Raw genomic sequence first — 18,615 nt, 5'->3', positions numbered from 1 at the left:
GCACTTGGGACACTATCTCTTGGCTTTTGTGATACTGTTTTTCTTCCAAATGTAGTTTTTACTTGGTTTATCATTTTCCCCATGTGACTGTTTTTCTCTTAGTCATAGCCACATATTATTACAACTACATGAAATATATATGTTTTGGAGCAAAGGCCATAATAAACATAGAAAAAGGGAAATACGTATTATGTTAGAGATATGGGATAATGGGTGAAAATAATTATAAAAAATGTCTTAATATTGCTGGCATTACTTCAGCAGTACATGACATTCAAAGGAAGACAATTTATGTTTTTGACAATCTCGAAAAAAAATTTTTTAATAAGCCTTTTTCATTTGCTAGTTTGGAAAAGAAACCTTAATGAAGAAAGTAATGAAAAGTTTTATACCTTGAGTCTATGAATTTAAATCATTTTGGGATCAGTCATAGCTGAGAGCTGTGCCTTTCAAATTCTTTTTCTGGCAAATATTCTTTCTTTTAATATTTTTTGAGGGAGTAATTGGGTTTGTTTTTAATGGAGGTACTAGGGATTGAACCTAGGACCTCGTGCATGCTAAGCACGTGCTCTACCACTGAGCTATACCCACTCCCCCATTGGCAAATATTCTTAAATATTAAATATCAATTTAAAGAAAGGAATACTACTTAGAAAACCAAGTTAGGAGAGAGTTTTGAGGAAGAGGAACTGTTAATGGCATCAAATACTACGCGAAGGTCAAGTAGAATGAGACCTGAAAAGAGATCTCATTTGCCAGTTCGAGGCCATTAGCAACCTTTAGTTAAGACCAGACTCAGCAGCATGATGGAAGTGGAAACCGGGTTTTTGTGTGTTGAGGAGTGAAAGGCAAATGAGGAAGCAGAAAGAGTAAATATAGTAAATATTTTTATATACAATATATTGTATACTTGTGCTATAAATGTATAATAAAGATATTAAGAGTTGGGAGTGAAGGGAAGGGGATGAGTACAGGGGCACAAAAGTTCTAGAAGATGGCATGATTGAAAAGCCAAGAGCAGAAAGTCATTGGGGTTAGGGGTGGGAGTTCGAGGTAGGGAGATAAAGATACCAAAGAGACGTGTTTCCAGGTTGGATTTCCTTCCTTTTTTCCGAATCCCAAATGGTAGAGAAATCAGGAAAACAGGGAAAGTAAAATGCTCTTGTAAGAATTAAGGTTTGGCTATCGAGGCAGAGATTGTGGATTCAAAGGAGTCCACTGGTACCAAGTCCAAAGCAAGAGCAGGAAACCTTGACTTAGGGCGTCACAGGTGAAGATGCACATTTCTGGGAACTTCACGGTCAGTCTTGCTTGTGGCCATTGCCACACATTAGTATGTGTTTCTAGCCCTGTATATCACTAATTGTGACTCATTCTTGCAAACAAAATAAGTATTGATAAGTTGATTCACACACTCTATGTTGTATGATTCCAGTGAGTAACGTTCCAAGAAATAACAAGCTTTGACAGCAAAATAAGTTCCTCACTTGGCAGTTTGGGCGTGTGCTTTGCTTCTATGTAATGTTATTAATCTGCTAGGAGATTTGAATGTTATATTATTCCAGTGCTTCCTAATAATAATCAAGGGTTTCCAGTGTTTGGTATTTGCCACAGGCTGCAATTATTTGTAAATACTTTAATAGGACAGATGCAAAGAGAAAATGTGACCGTGGCCCTGTAATACTCCAAACTGAAATCAGAAACTGATCTGTCACCTGAATTAGCAAAGCAATATTGACTTTAATGGCAAAAGTAAAATCAAGGCCAGCAGACAAAATAAGTTCATTGTTAAAAAAAAAAAAAAAGGGAAGTGGGCTTAAATGAAGCAAAATATACCTGAATGTCAGGTGAGGGTCCTCTTCCAGGTCATAGGCTTCTCCTGTATCCTCACGTGGTGAGAAGGGCTTGGGGTATCTCGGGAGCCTCTTTTATAAGGACACTAATTTCATTCATGAGGGTTCTGCGCATATGACCTAGTCACCTCCTAAAGGCCCCACATCCTGATACCATCACACTGGGCATTAGGATTTAATGTAAAAATTGGGGGAGATACAAACATGCAGACCACAGCAATTTCTTAGGACAACAAAAAGCACTTTTCATAAGATTAAAAAAAATCTTTGGATAAATTGGACTTCCAGATAATTACAAATTTCTGCTCTTCAAAAGAAACCATTTTAAAAATGAACAAGCAAGATACAAAGTAGTACAAAATATTTGTAACACAATGCCTGAAAAAGGGCATGTACCTAGAATATTTGAAGAACTCTTACAACACAATAATAAGACAAACAATTGTTTTTAATGGGCAAAGTCTGGAAAAGACACTTCAGTTGTTTAAAACCCACAGTGAGATACCACTTACAACCACCAGAGTGGCTGAAATTAAAAAAGACTGAGAATAATAAGTATTGGAGAGAAATAGAACAAATGGAACATTTCTGATGGAAGTGTAAAATGGCTTAACCACTTTAAAAACAGGCAGTTTTTTCATAGACACACAGACCTTATGACCCAGCAATTCTGTACCTTCATATTTACCCCAAGGAAATGAAGGCATATGCCCACAAAAAGATTTATTCATTCATGTTCATATCAGCTTTATTCATGATAGACGAAAAGCTGGAAACAACCTTAATGTCTATTGGTAAGGGAACAGGTAAACAAATTGTGGTGTAGTTCTTCAGTGGAATACTCCTCTGCAATAAAAATGAACAGCAGACTGATACATGCAACAGTGTGGGTGAATCTCACAGACATATGGTGAGTAAAAGAGACTTGGCACAAAAGGGTACTTAGTGTGCGGTTCTAGAACAGGCAGAAGTAATATATGGGTTTAAAAATCAGATCATTGGTTGACTAGGGTAGGCTACAGCAGGGAGGTGGGCTATACAAGGGTACAAGAAACCTTTTTGTGGTCGTGAATATATTCTGTAGCTTGATTGGGTTAGTGATTACCTGGACGTATCTATCCATTTGTCAACTCATTGAACTGTATACTTAAAATCTGCACATTTTATCATGTGTAAATGATACTTCAATAAAATTGTTTAAAAATAAGAACATGATGAAATTGTTTTAAAAATAATTAAAATATTGTTGGCATCGAGTTTCATGTATTTTTGAAGATGCATTTGTCACTTAAATTTATGAGGAGTTGTTCTATGTTTCTAGGATACTTTATTAAACTTTCTAGGAGGCAATTCAGTGATCCTGTCATGAATAATTTAATTTTGCACCTAATAGTTGTAGTTAAATGTAGAAATAATGAGGTAGGCCCCATTCCCTTGTGGGAACATTTCTTAACATCTGTAGCTTTCACTGTCATTTGAGTGTTTTATATTTTAAAAATACATAGCAGTTTTATTATACTTACTCTGCTATATTTTCAGAGGCTAAAATATTAGGGGGTTTCAGTTAAACTACACATGCCTTTAAAACAAAACGGCGTTTTGGATTCACTTTCCAAAAAAAAGTTTATGTCTAGTCTGAATCATAAGAATATATCTTTTTCAATCCAGGTCTTAAATCTTTACAGTCAGTAGTGCATTTTTACTGTCATTTTTTTTCTTCTGCTTTGTGTCCTGATGTCCTGCAGATAAACTGTTGACATCTGATTTTCACTAGCCATGCTCTTTGAGAAAAAACATAAGCTTTCTTATTAAATCCTCTTATTTGTAAAGTTCTGGTCACCTTCTCAGGGATTATAGCTTATAGTATATGGAAGAAATTTAACTGCAGGGATATAAACATTGTTTTGAATGGAAAAATCTGCACTGGCTGATGTATTATAAAAGTTTAAGCCGGTATCAAAAGTTCTGTTTTAAAGGCGGTAAAGAGAATTTTTGGTAAACTCAGGTCATACAGCAGGGGAGGAAAGACAGTGAAGTTTCAACTTTGTTTTTAAAAATGTGGCCTCGTGTGTTCTTTAAAAGTAAAAGTGACTCTGTTGAAAAAGAAATGGGAAAATTCGTAGATAATTTATAACTCTTGAAGTCCTTCCTGCTGCATTTTTAGTTTAATAATAGCAAGAATAGTCTTATTCAATAAAAAGTGCCTAACAGTTTCAAATGTGTCATCTCATGTGACCTACCCAGCAGAGCAGCTCACTGCGGAAGGTATGGTTTCCACTTTTGATAGATACTGTGTGAGGTTGCATTCAGGGTTTGGTTATATACATTCCTTTCATTCCTTTACATCTCCCCCTATATATCTGAGCTCAGCTTTTGACTAGTTTAAATTAAATTATCTAGTTAGTGTACTTGGGTTCTGATCTTCCTTTTCTAAGCACACACCTAACATTGAGTTTAACTTTTGTGACATTTAATCTTTAACGTTTCCGGAGGAAAGATGTAAATGTCTTTTTAGAAAATAAATTGTAAATACCCTTTAAAGCAGTGTCTAAATGAAGTAACACTTTATATGAACATAGTCTTTTACTTTTCCGGTTGATTCCTACAGCCAGGCTATGAGAAAACCAAAGTTCACAGCAATTATGTTTAATATGGTTTTTCCATGTCCTTGTGGTGTCTCCCCGAAATTTTCAACCTGTTGATTTTAGGTGGGGGCGGGAAATCAAGAAAATAGGGTCTCAGATTCTAATGCTAAGAGGAAGTTTATAACAAGTTTTTAAGGTTATTTGCCTTCAATATCTGCTGAGAAAATTAGAACATGTCTTCTTAGTTAATGAATGATCATCTGTGATTTCCAAGTTGATGAAATGGTTAACAGTAATGAAATAAGTGGTTGAGAATAATGACAGGCATTGAATCCCAAATTTTATGTGAATCAAGTATGTAAAATAAAATCTCCTATTTTAATTACGTGTTCATTGCAAAGGGTAAGGGCCTTATTTTATATTGTCTGGCTTGAAGGAATGAGATTATATAACTAGAGGGAGAGGAAATTTAATGTTAAGTACTCTGTAGAGCTGTCTGTAGCCTTAATAAAAGTTTTCAGAAAACAATGGTTCATTTTTAACATCATCAAAGTTTCTGACTTCAACAGTTCAAATAATTATGTTATAAAGTTTGTTTAATAGAGGGTGTAATATGTGCTGTATAATTAGGTACGTTGGTAAGATTAACTAAAATAAGCAAAATTCAGGTAGTTTAGTTCCTAAAATCCTAACAAGATTCATGTATTGAATAGTGTATATATCCTTATTAACATTAATCCTGAGAATTGAGATTGACAGTACAATGGTTAGGAGTTTAAGCTCCGGATGCCTAGGTGTAGAGGTCAATTTTGCCACTTTCTCATTGTATAACTTGGGACAACTTTTGTAAGCCTTAGTTTTCTCATTGATAAAATGAGGATAAACATAGTCCTTGCCTCTATAGGTAAGAAAGAGGATTAAATGAGATAATGTACGTGAAGCATTTATGTTTATATACACACTCACATGATACAATTAATTTGGATTATTATCTATATCAGTAGATGAGATTCATAAAAAAGAAAAATCTATTTGATGAGTGGTTTTGACTTTGTTGATTTTCATACTTCTGTTTTCTTTGTTCTGTCGGTGATCCTATTGAGTAATGAATCAGTCAGAATATGGAAAGGTAGTGACCCTTGACAAATTTGCAAAACTAGACAGAGTATAGCTAGATCATCTGAAAGACTGAAACTTGGCTGTAGTTACACTTTAAATTAAAATAGCAATAGTCAAAATAACCCAGAATCTACCTTTAAAAAAAAAAAAAGAGCATTATAAGTTAACAGAAAAATTGAGAGGAAGATACAGGGATTTACCATACATTCCCTTCCCTGCCACATGCATAGCCTCCTCCACTAACAACATTTTCCACCCAAGTGGTATGTTTGTTACAGTTGATGAACCTGCACTGACACATCATAATCACCTGAAGTCCAGAGTTTACATTACAGTTCGCTCTTGGTGGTGTACATTCTGTGGGTTTGGACAAATGTATAATGGCATGTATTCATCATTATAGTATTATACAGACTATTTTCTGTGCCCTGCAAACCTCAGTGCTTTGCCTATTCATCCTTCCCTTCACACTCAACCCCAGCAGCCACCGATCTTTTTACTGTCGCCAAAGTTTTACCATTTTTCAGTGTTATATACTTGGAAAAATACAGTATGTAGCCTTTTCAGATTGGCTTCTTTCACTTAGTAATATGAATTTAAATTTCATCCATGTCTTTTCATGACCAGATAGCTCATTTGTTTTTAGCGCTGAATCATATTCCATTGTGTGGATGTACAGAAGTTCATTTATATGTTATTCATCTACCTAAAAATATCTTGGTTCCTTCCAGAATGTACTTTTAAGGCAGGATAATAATTCACCTGAAAAATTAGAGATAGGAAATCAAAATAAAAATAGTGAACTATGATTTCAGTTGATCACAATATGATTCCAATTAAGTTAAGTGTGATCTCATTGTGAAGAAACTATGATCTCAATTAGTTAATTATATAAACAGAGTGATGGGTAGGGGCTAAGGCAAAAAGCTCAAGGGAAATGTAGAACCAAGAGAGGTTTTCTTTTGTTTGCTTGTTTTTTCTGACGCAGGTACTGGGGATTTAACCCAGGACCTTGTGTATGCTAAGCATGCACTCTACTGCTGAGCTATTCCCACCCCAACCAAGAAAGGTTTTGGTTTGTTTTGTTGTTACTTTAAAATGGGAAAAAGCGTATTTGTAAACTGATGGGACTGATTCAGTAGAAAGGGAAAATTTTGTGAGAAAGATGAGAATTGTTCGACAGTGTTCTTTAGTAGGTGAGGTGGAGTGGAATCTAGTACACAAGGGTAGGGGTTAGCCTTAGAAGTGAGAATAGTTTATCTCTAGAAACAGATGAGATGGCAGAAAACAAATTTGTGTACAGATGTTGGTAGGTGAGTAACTGTGACAGTTGTGGAAGTTCCTTCTGATTTCCTGTGCAGTGAAAGATACCCAGGTCGCTGAGTACAACCTGATGATAGAGAAGGATCTGTCAGAGGTTTGAAGAGCCACGAAAAAGTATGAAATAGTCATCTAAAAGAAATAGAGAAAGTTTTAACAGTGACTAGAGACAAAAAGGTTTCGTACCAAGAATGAAAATTAAGATTGACCCCAGGCTTCTTAACAGATGCCAGACAGCTGTGGAATAACATCTTCAGAGTCCTGAGGGAAATAATTTAAGAGTAAGAGTGAAAAGAAGGCATTTTGGAACCTGCAGAGACTGAGGATGTATCCTATTCATAGGTTTTTGCCTATAGAGCTACAAAAGCATATGCTTCACCTAAAAGGAAAGTGAACCCAGATAAAAAGTGTGAGATGCAAGAGTCAATATGAACAAAGAAATGGGTAAATATTTTGGTATGTCTGAATAAGCACTCATTGTAAAAAGTAAGTTTTAAAATGTAAAGTTGTTCAGCCATAAAAAAGAATGAAATAATGCCATTTGCAGCAACATGGATTGACCTAGAGATGATCCTATTAAGTGAAGTAAGTCAGACAGAGAAAGACAAATATCATATGATACCACTTATATGTGGAATCTGAAAAAACTGATACAAATTTTATTTACAAACCAAAAATAGACTCATGGACATAGAACACAAACTATGGTTACCAAAGGGGAAAGGGTGGGGGCAGGGTACATTAGGAGTTTGGGATTAACAGATACACATTACTGTATATAAAATAGATAAACAACAAGGACCTATAGTTCCCTACTGCACAGGGAACTATATTCAAATTCTTGTACTAGAAAAGAATCTGAAAAAATATTTGTATGTGTATGTATATGTATAACTGAATCAATTTGCTGTACATCTGAAACTAACATTGTAAATCAAATACACTTTAAAAAAATAAAATTTTTAAAAAGAGAAAAGATCCAACAATAAAGCTTGTCCCTAAATCCAAAATAAAATAAAATGTGAAGTTGTATATTTGCATATACCTACTCATATAATAATGTGAGGAATTTGAAGAATTTTATAATAATTTTGAAGAATTTGGTTTTGTTGTATCAAATTGCATAAGTTATTGTGTTTTTCCCTTTGAGTGAGACAACAAAAGGTTCTGTAAGCTGGTTTTAAAGAGCTCATGTTATTTACGCTGCCTTTGTGATCACTGTTTAGAAATTTGAGGTGTAGTGTGACCTTAGTCTACACTATGTAAAATCAACAGGTACCAGAGATATTTGACGTTACTTTCCAAGTATACTGAACATTATTAGTAGTCTAAATCCTTGATTTATCGGATCCCAAAGATATCCCCAGGCTCTGAGAAGTTTGCTCAGAGGCTAGGGAAGAGATCTGTATGTTAGAATACTTACTTTTGGGTAGTCCCTCAGAAGGAGATGGTAGAGTGAATAAACATAGAAGTTGTGCTTAAATAATTTTAAAAAATTTCCTTGCCTTCTTCAGAATTTGTGTTCAGGTCAAATGAAACCTAGCATATATGCTGTGTACTCCTGTGATTCCTTTTATGGCAAAGAAAAGTAGCCTGCTTATTCCTTTCCCTAATCAGGAAGAATGAAGCTTGGACAACAGCTGAAAAATATTCTCATGTCCTTTATATAAATTTAGACATCTTTAGAAATCCCTTGAAACAAAGAGACCGTTTGATTACCCGCCAATGTGAGGTTTTTCATCTGTTTTGTTTTTCCAGAACCAAAAAGTAATCTCCAAGGTTGAAGTCTGAATTATGTGTTAGACAGAAGATATATTTATGTGAGTTTCCTAATCCTCTACTCTTAAGTGATCAATCAGCCTTCGGTCTGTTACATCATGATAAGTCATCACTGAGCCATTTGTTCTCAACTATACCAAAGATGTTATTTATATACTAACATATTTATGGACTTTTTCAGTATCATTTAACACATTAGCATTCTTGATATTCAGAAGAGGCTAAAAGTTCATTTGTAAAGTCTTTTCTCTTAATATAATACTTTATATTAGAAAGGATAACTTATCTTTAGTTTATTCAGGGCCTCATGTTTTAACTAGTAAAATGATTTCTACTCATTTGATTATATTATTAGACTATTTTATTTGCCTTTTAAACTATATTTTACTATGTTACTAGAAAAATATAAAATATACTGCAAGTGATGTTTTCTGGTAAATGCAAATTATCACTTATTTTCAGGATGATCTTACTTACTTTTTAGATAAGGATATTACTAATGTTTCTAAAATAAAAAAGAAATTAGCTACCATAAACCCTTTTAGGAACAAATTGGAGCATAAAAATACAAAAATAAGATGGCTTATGACACATTTAGTGTTCTGTTGGGATAACATTTTATTTAAATAATTTAAGAAGTATTGCTTTCCTTCAACGTTAATTCCAAATCAGGCTAGTCTGAGATACGTATTAGTAATGCTCACAGTGGAAAATATACACCTGTGGCAGGAGAATATGTCATGGTAAATATGTTTATACAGCTGTGTGGTAATGTTAGTTATTACAGAGTACATTTACAGAATCATGTAATGAGCCTCATTTTCAAGCAACCATTAACTTTGGCTTAGAAATAGCTAATTAAAGAATAACTCCATTTTTCAAATGCAGACTGTACAAGCAATATATAGCATCACTGTAGCTATCTGCAAACTCAGGATGTATAAATGTGATTATAAGTATGTGTTGGCTCTCTAAGAAACTACAGGCTTCTTCTTGTAAGACTATTTCTTATTTATAATTTATGCTTTCATTGCATATAATGCCTCCTCTTAGTACCAGACTGAGTTTCCATTAAACTTTATTGCGTTAACATGGACTCTTCTGTCATGCTTTAATAAAATTATAACGTTGATTTAATTGGGCCTGTGTGAAAGCTTCCTTTGGCATTAATAATTCCATTTATTCCATGGGGTTATTAGTTTTGGATAACTTGTATGACTTCATTCAGATTTGTACCCGAATATGAATAAATAGTATTTAAAAATTAAGTAAGCATGAGTAAAAGCAAAATTTAAAATGTACCCGTAGGACTTTGAGGATTTGAAAAAAAATATTTGATTCAAAAGACTGAGTAAAATGTTACCATTAAATATGCATCGCTATAATGTTATCTGTAAAAATGCTTTATCTGAAAAAGTTAACAGGCATTAAATGGTTTCATCCTTTTGTCTAACTTCTGAGCATCTGTTGTGTGCTCTGTTAAGCTCCAGAAATACCAAGATGCAAGGTTTATTTCCTGCCCTCAAATATTTTAGTTTCCTTCTATCTGGAGAGAACACCAAGCATCAGCTTGTAATTACTAGCAATTACTTTTTTAAAACCTACTACAGAGAGGAAGATACTACAAATCTATTCAGTTTTACATAGTGGAATCTTTATTAAATACTTAACTCTTTTTAGAATTTTCTAAAGTGGATTCTAACTTATAAGAGGGCCAGGAAAGAGAATATAGTAGGTCCACTGTATTTCCATTTCCACTCCTAGAAAAATCAGTTTGAAATGCTTTGGGGGTCAGTAGTTTTTGATTGTTTAAACAATTTAATCTCTAAGATGGACATAAAGTCATGGAGTGTTTGGAGCTGATTCAAGGTGAAGTATGAAAGGTTTTGACCTCAGTATTTTTCACAACACCAAGCACGGTGACTAACATATTGCAGGTACTCTATAAATATTTATTGAATTGATGAATGAATAAATAAGGATTGATAAAGAAAATACTGAAAATGTATTGGCAGAAAAGGGAGAGCCTTTAGCAGAGGGAGGACAGAAATGGCAAGAATTGTGAAAGGGTTTGCTAGGTCAGACAAGAGATGAGTCTAATTTATAGAGGGGCTAACATTAAACTGAGTAGCTTTAGTAAGAGAGCAGTAGATTATTACATGAATGTCTGGTCTGGGAATTAGTTTGATTAACTCTGTAGGATGAAGTAAAAGGGGAATGAAGCTAGAGCTGTGGTTCTGAATGTTGGTTGCTCAGCTAGCAGCTGCAGCATCATCTGGGAGCTCATTAGAAGCACAAATTCCAGGGCCCTCACCTGAAACTGCTGAATCCAGATCTGGTGAGGAGCGGGGAAGGGGAAGACCCAGCAAACTGTGTTCTAATTGTCCTTCCAGGGGACTCTAGTGTCAGCAGGCTTATTAGGTGATAGGTAACAGCCATGAGATTCAGGATTTTATAAAAAAGATAACTTATCACTAAGGTCATTTCCAACTGTAAACTGAGTGATTTAAAGATTTGATGATTTAGTATAACTGTGCAGAAATTATTAATCATTGAATGTAGAGAGTTTTAAAAGAAATAGAGATGTTTGGACTTTGGTGCAGTAACCTCAGGCTTCCAGCTTTACTGGTAGAAGGACACTTACCAGTTTACCCAGAGTAACTGGGAGACGTATTTGTAAAGTATAATGTCGGTTTATCATGCTTTGGTGGGAATAAAAGTAGCTCAAACCAGAATAATACACCTTCTTCCATTTGCTGTGTTTATTCTCCTAGAAGGAAAATTATAAATGAAGAGGTTCTGTGATGGACAGAGAATTAAATCAAAGGCAATTGGATATTCTTAAGCATTATTTCTTTTGAAATCAATAACCTAATGAATTTACTTTCTCCATACTAAGAATATTTCAGTGTAAAATAAATTGAAGTCTTTTCCAAAATCAAAGACTTCTTTCTCTTGGTCAATTCTGAAGACCCCTGATGGATTTTTTTATTCTTTGACTTGTTCTGTTTCTTTCTTTCTTCCCCTTACTTTTTTTGGAGAATTCCTGGGATTATATCTCTCCTCCTTGTGATGTTATTATAGGACACTTTGTAAATGTGTTGTATCCTCTTGCTTCTTGATGTGCTTTGGGATACCCTCCCTTGCAGTATACACCTCCTGCAAAAAGAGCTTCTGCGGATGGGTTATTTCTGAGAATAATGTGTGCTAAATGGATTTGGATTGATTCATATTAATTTCAGTTTCTGATTCAAGATAAACTTTTCTTAGAACTATGTCACCAGTAACACACTGTGTGTAGAGAATAAAAGGATTCAGAAACAGATGGATCAGGCACTATGGTTAGTGTTTTATACCAATTAGCCCATTCATTTTCTTAAATTATAACTGTTCCAAGCTCGTTATGATTTACACAGGCAATTATCAAATTCATGTGGTTGACATGCACAGTATGGTTGTTTTTAATCAGAGCAAAGAACACATTTATGCCACTATGATTGTTTATGAATGTGTTAATGCTCTTCTGTTGTGATTCAAGATTCTATTGACATGTTTTCGGATATGCACATTTACTTTCACTTTTTGTATGGGAGTTATTTATTAAGAATCTATTCTGTATTCGGCACCACACTGGGCACTCAGGTGCAGGCAAGAGATACAAGAGACTTCTGGTCAGGATTGCTCCTTAAGGTCCTGTTTCCACACCATCCTCCACACAGCAATGACAGGATAGAAAAGAGAAAACTAAAATGACATGGCTGACTCAGAATCAAAACAAACATCTCAGATGACCAGAAAGTGATCAGGAATAGAAAGCTGTAGGTAGGACTGGAACTGTGAGCCTGCCAATCTCCTGGCCAGGAGCACAAATTTGCTCAGCAGCTCCTCTGGAGATGGGAAATGGAGCAAGCTCACTGCTGGAAGGAAGGAGTGGCGTGAGAAGAGCCCTTTATCCAGCCTGACTTCCATTACTGTGACTGGAGGTTATAGTAAGAGGTTGCCAGCGCTGCCAACCTTGGGGGCCATGGTGAGAAGCCATGGGAAGCTGTGAGCCATAGAGAGAAAGTAGGATGAAAACACAGGTGAGTGACCAGAAACTGAGTCAGTGTCTTCTGGCTCTGTAATATCCCTAACATCACTGTAGAGCTGAAGTTTTTAAATGTTGTTATCCAACTGTTACAGAGCTAATAATCGTACAAAGTTATAGAACTAATGATTGTACAAAATCTGGCTGGGAGAGGGAGCAAGTGCACGCAACTACAAAAAGAGTTGTCAGGAGAGGAGAAGAAAGAAAAGCTAGGTTAAACAAAACAAAAAATACTCCCATTTAAAAATGAACCTGCAAATGTAACTATCAAAACATGTTAAAGAACTTCCCCTCCCCCCACAAAAAAATTAGAACATGAATTCACTACTATGCACCTCCAACAAAGGTTATAAAATAAGTATGTTTGGGATGCTCAAAGAGCAGAGGAGATAATATCTCAGATTTTCCAGAACTGCTGTAAGCCATGAGTCACCACATCAAAAGTGCACACAGGTACTAAGCAGGGTAAATAAAGGTAAACCCACACCTAGAAACACTGTAGTAGAACTACCTCAAATAAAAGAGAAAATATGAAAATGATTGGGAGAAAAAGGCTTTACTTAAAAGAATTACAGCTAGACCTACAAGACTTCTCATTGGCAACGTAGATGCCAAAAGACAGCGAACTAAAACTTCAAAGTTCTGAGGGGAAAAAAAGTGCATAGAATTGTGTTCCCTGCTAAATTATCTCTGTGTTGAGAGAAATAGGATGGCATCCTTTATAAAAAAAAAACCTGACTTTTTCTACTTTTTCTAGGCAAAATCTAGTATTTGTATCCTATAGATGAGCAGCATACATTTCTTTAAGATTTAAAAGTAATTGATTTAGGGGCTTTCTTTTTTCTTTTTCTTTTTTTCTTTTTTCTTTTTCTTTTTTTCTTTTTTTTTTTTGGTAAATTCTATCTTCTCAAGTTGTGTTTTCTTTTTTTCCTGAGGGATTAGCTTAGATAATTTGAAAGCCTCCATCTCTTTATGTTATTTTAACTTACGGTTAAACCTGTTTTTCACTTTGTCCCTTAGTTTATCCTTAGACTGAATAAATGCTGATTAAGTACCAGTATAAAGTAAGGGTATCATAGGGTCAGAGGGTGTCTTCTCTAAACCAAAGCCTCTGGCTCTTTCCAATTTGAATTGTCTAGGCGACAAAGATGTCTTTGCAACAAAGGGACTGGGAGAACTTGGATTTACTTCATTTCAAGTGTAAGACTGTGTGGAGCAAAGTTAAGGAAACTTAAAAGGAAGGGCACCACTATTGGGTGCCTCTTTATTTTAATGAGAGCGTGAGGTGGTGGGTGCCCACTCAAGGAGTCCTGAGGAGTGGGTGCACAGGGGCAGGCAGCAATCAGCACTCCTCTGACCCTTGTCTGTAAACCAGAGGAAGCTGACGCCTGTCTCCGGGAAACCAGTAGTCCCCTATTTTCCATAAGCTCTTAACTAATGTGCTTTAACCAAGTTCCCATGTGTCCGGACTTATAACGAATGTTATGAGATTTTAGGAAAAAATAAGTTGGAATTTCAAGAAGAACCGCAGTGTTCAAGGGTGCTTAGTCATCCTTTTGCAATAACTGTAGATCCGTGTAGTGTCACAGTTTTCTTCCTCTGTGTTTTTTTCTCCTAATAAATTGTATTAAAGCCAAGATTACTACTCTGTGTTAGATTATAGCATAAAACACCTAATTTTTTTCTGCCTTATCTATTTTCAGTGTTATATTTTGTCCTCTCCCCTCAGTTTCCTGTTTTCCCCTCAGACTGCCTCAGTTTCTGCCTTGTTTCTTCTTTTTTTTTTTTAAATAACAATTTTATTTTTATTGCTTTATTTTTTAGTGGAGGTGCTGGGGATTGAACCCAGGACCTTGTGCATGCTAGGCAGGCGTCTACCCTCCCCCTCCCCCACCTTAGCTCTGTTCTTCCCCGTTATTTGATGTGTGTCTTAACTTGATCACCCTGATACCACGGCTGTTTTCTATTCCCCGTATTCCTTTTACCATTCGTCTTCTGTTACTCCTTCCCTTACTCTCTCCTCTCCTACCCCTGTTTGCTTTAGTTTCCTCATATGTTGAACTCTTTTTCTACAAGGGATTTCTTAAAGTTAATTATAGGGGGTTGATTCATGTATTAATCAGATTGTTCCTTTTAACTTTATTCTCGGAGCTTATTAGGCGGCAGAAAGTAAAAGGCAATCACACTATATTCATAAGCTTCAGTAAACTTTTGTTGAACTTATTTGGTTATTTGAGGTTTCACTAAAGAATGTGAGCTAGAAAAATAGCAGTGTGATAGGGAAATGCTTTCATGTCTGAGTATTGACAGATGATGTAGTGGGAGCAAGAATGAAGTGTAGCCGCCATATGCAGTGATGTGATCATGGGACATGAGACAATTTGCAGGACTCTCGACCCACATGACTAGATTTTTATAGCATGAATGCTAAAAACAAAGATAAAAATGTACTTTAAAAAATTTTGAACTATACTTCAGAGTTTTAAAATAAAGTAAAAAAATAGTGATTGGAACTTACTACGTTAAAAAGCTGTACTTCAGTGTTGTGGAAAGTATTGCCCCACCCTTTCTCCTTGGTTCTTGGTAAGTCACTTGTATTTCTTAAAAAGCTTAGCTGTGAAATAGAAGTGAAATATAAAATTGACTGAATCATTTTATAAAATATTAAAGAATTAAGCAAATAAATTAACAGATTAAATTTATTTTTCATGGATAATTGGTTTTCATGTATTAAAATATGAGCTCATATGTATCGGTATAGAGTGGGGATGTTATTGTTAGACCCACCTTATCCAAAATAGGAACTTTCAAGTTCATGCATTTATTGAAAAAGAAGTTGGTTCATAAAATGTTTAAACCACTTGAACTATAGTCTTTTATTTGCTTAGCAACAAGATTTTACCCTTGATAGGCTTCCTTTTCCTCTTTCCTTCGCTTTTATTAAAAAAACTTTTGTCTTTAAAAAAAAAGTCCCAAGATATTAGCATTAAACCTTCAATAAAAGAGTAGATGAAAAATAAAATAGGAGTCTTTTACTAGCATTCATCTTTGGGATAACTTTTATGAAATTTGAGATTCAAACACTCTTTGTTTCTGTATCAAATTGATACACTCCAGAGCCAACTAGGGATAACTTATTTTATTCCCAAATTTGTACTTGAAAGGGAGAGTAGTCCATTTTTAAAACAACATTCTAAACAAAAAAATGGACAAGGTCTGCTTGTATAACTAATATTGTTACATGTTTCTCTTACCCAAGCCAGTGTAGGCTTACTCTGATTCCAGGTGATCCGAAGGAAATCATTAAAATCTTCGGCTGTTATAAAATTCCTTGCTCCTCTATTTGAAGTTAGTTTTGATCAAAGGGACCAGGATTTAATTTTTTAGAAAGAACTTTTTCAAAATAAAAACTCTTTTAGGGAGACTTGCGCAAACTCACAGCTGAACCTTTCAAGTGTACTAGTACCAGAATCCAGATATAAATGTGTATTACTATATACAAACTTAATTGCCTTTCAAAATGTATTACACCAGTGGGATATTCGTTTTATGCTTTGAAGTTGGGATCAGAAAATTTTTTTGTCGTGTCCTAGTGACATCTGTGCGTTATTATTAATTTGGATTCAAGTTTCCTTTGGACCAGCTCAAGGGGCTTTGCCCTCAGAGACAAGATGACATGGGCACCAGGACCTTACCTCCTTTTTCAATTTTCTCACCTCCCCCTTTTTATCACTTGCCCTCTTGAAAAGGATACAGAGTTATTTATCACTGCGAGAATAAGCACTGTCAATACTGGCTCCCTCTTTGGAGGTATGATGAGAGAGCTTATAAAATTTAGTCTTTGACAGTGTCCAAGAACATAAGGAAGTTAAGCTCATAGTAGCAAAGATTGAAAATCTTTCATATACTCCTGGCTTAATGAACTCTGAGTTCAACTGTAGTTGTCCTGGACACAGTGGTCAAGTACCAGTTGTCAGTGTGTCCAAACCAACAGTCAGCGAATATTGCACATCTTATCAGAGATTAGGAAAAGCAATTATTTAGAAAAGTTGGGCTTCTTTGATCTAAGTAAAAGGTACACTTTAGCTTTATGCAAGATTAGGGATTATTTTAGAGATTTGTGACAGTTCTCCTTGTTTTTATATAAGGGATCTGAGCTTGATCCTTGATGCAAGATTTGAGTCCTTGCAAAACCAACAGGGTGTGGGTACATATTACTAAGGCATTCCACTTGGCAGAGGAAGGAATGAACACTGCATTGCCTAATATCCCATAGGGATGGCAAGGGGAACTGCATAATGTTCCTTCGCTGTGAATGAGGGCTGTGTTGACTGTGTACTATGTAAGGGAATGTGACTTGAGGATATTAAGTAGAACACACGATACTTAGGAATTCTTGGTCGTTGACTGAGATATCCAGGAAAGCAAAGACGGTTGGGTGACTAAACAAGGCAACGCCTCAATTTAGGAACAAAACAAAGAACTAACTAGTATGATTTCTCCAGATCTTCAGTTTTTTCATCTTTCCTTCTCCTGTAGTATAAGGCACTTTCAGTGACAGACCTTTGCAAAGTCTAAATACTGGATGTTACTACTAACATTGTGATAAATTATCTCTTTTCTGTTTCTTTTCAAGGCAGAGGTTGTCTTGGTGGTATTCTGCTGTTAACATAAACTTGGAACTCTGATACTTGCTTAATAAATAAAGTACTTTCCTGATGCCAATAATTGTGTAAGCTTATTTTGTTGTTGTCGTTGCTTTGTATTCAAAGTAACCAAATTCCCATCTCCTTTGGTGTCTCTGTCCAAAGGCAGTGCTTGGACCAAAGCTTGTTACATATTTGTCATGGTAATTTTCATGATACAGTTAGATTGTGAGTTTTTATTACCAAGGAATAGAAGTGTTTAAATTCACTTTAAATATTTTCTCCCTACATTTTTGTCAGAAGTTTAGTGATCTTAGGTTATTTGGATACCTGAAACTGGTTAACAAAGAAAGTTGTGGCATTTTCTTTGCTAAAGATGTTTAAGGTTAAGAATGCCTCCACTGACTGCTGCAAGCTTTATCTAGCCCCTGTGACAGTATCTTGAGTCTTTGGGGCATGCCAAAATCTAGTAGCACACACATGGTAACTCTGTATGTGCGTCAGACAGCTATATTGTCACATCCACACTTCTAAACACTGGAGCTGGAGCATTTACCAGTCCATACCCAGGAGACTGTCTGGCTGACAGCCCAGAAAGGTTCACCATTCAGGGATGGGAATAACCAAGCAGAGCTTGCTTTAGGCTTTTAACACTGGGGTTTGCCATGAATGTGTCTAAGATGCCTTGTTCTTGAGGAGGCTGGCTGGGGAGCACACCAATCATTGTGATGATTTTTTGTGTGTGTGTCTTTGAAGTGGCATTTGCTGAGCTTAGTGTTGTGCTGTTAATACGTTAAATACATTAAGATAAGCTTTTGCTAAAGGACACTATGAACGCATCTACAAAACAGAAACAGACTCCAGGACATAGTAAACAATCTGGGGAAAGGGCATGGGAAGAGATAAATTTGGGAGTTTGAGATTTGCAAATGTTAGCCACTATATATAAAAATAGATTAAAAAACAAGTTTCTTGTGTACAGCACAGGGATCTATATTCAATATATTATAATAACCCTTAATGAAAAAGAAAATGAAAACAAGTATACATATGTATATACATGACCGGGACATTATGCTGCACACCAGAAACTGACACATTGTAACTGACTATTTCAATTAAAAAAAAAAAAGAAAATGAATGAAATAAAATTTGAATCTTATGAAAAAATGATGAGCTTTTACTATACTTGACCTGATCCTACTTTCTAATATACCCTACTTGTA

The 18,615-nt window shown here is 35.3% G+C and overlaps 1 protein-coding gene across 3 annotated transcripts in view; it reads left to right on the top strand.

The window, feature by feature from the left end:
- DISP1 (dispatched RND transporter family member 1) overlaps positions 1–18,615 on the top strand; it is a 174,450-nt gene that overhangs the window by 82,637 nt on the left and 73,198 nt on the right. The window contains exon 1 of one of the 3 annotated variants that reach the window (XM_014562150.2): positions 12,581–12,738. The exons of the other annotated variants lie outside the window; for them this stretch is intronic. The gene's annotated coding sequence lies outside the window, so the exon portion shown is untranslated. Of the gene's footprint in view, positions 1–12,580; positions 12,739–18,615 lie in introns of those variants that run through there. 3 annotated transcript variants of the gene reach the window in all.

This window comes from Camelus ferus, chromosome 23 (genome assembly GCF_009834535.1).
Source record: "Camelus ferus isolate YT-003-E chromosome 23, BCGSAC_Cfer_1.0, whole genome shotgun sequence".
NCBI classification, from domain to species: Eukaryota; Metazoa; Chordata; class Mammalia; order Artiodactyla; family Camelidae; genus Camelus; species Camelus ferus.
The sequence above is the reverse complement of the archived record's forward strand: the minus strand, read 5'-3'. Positions and strand labels throughout refer to the sequence as shown.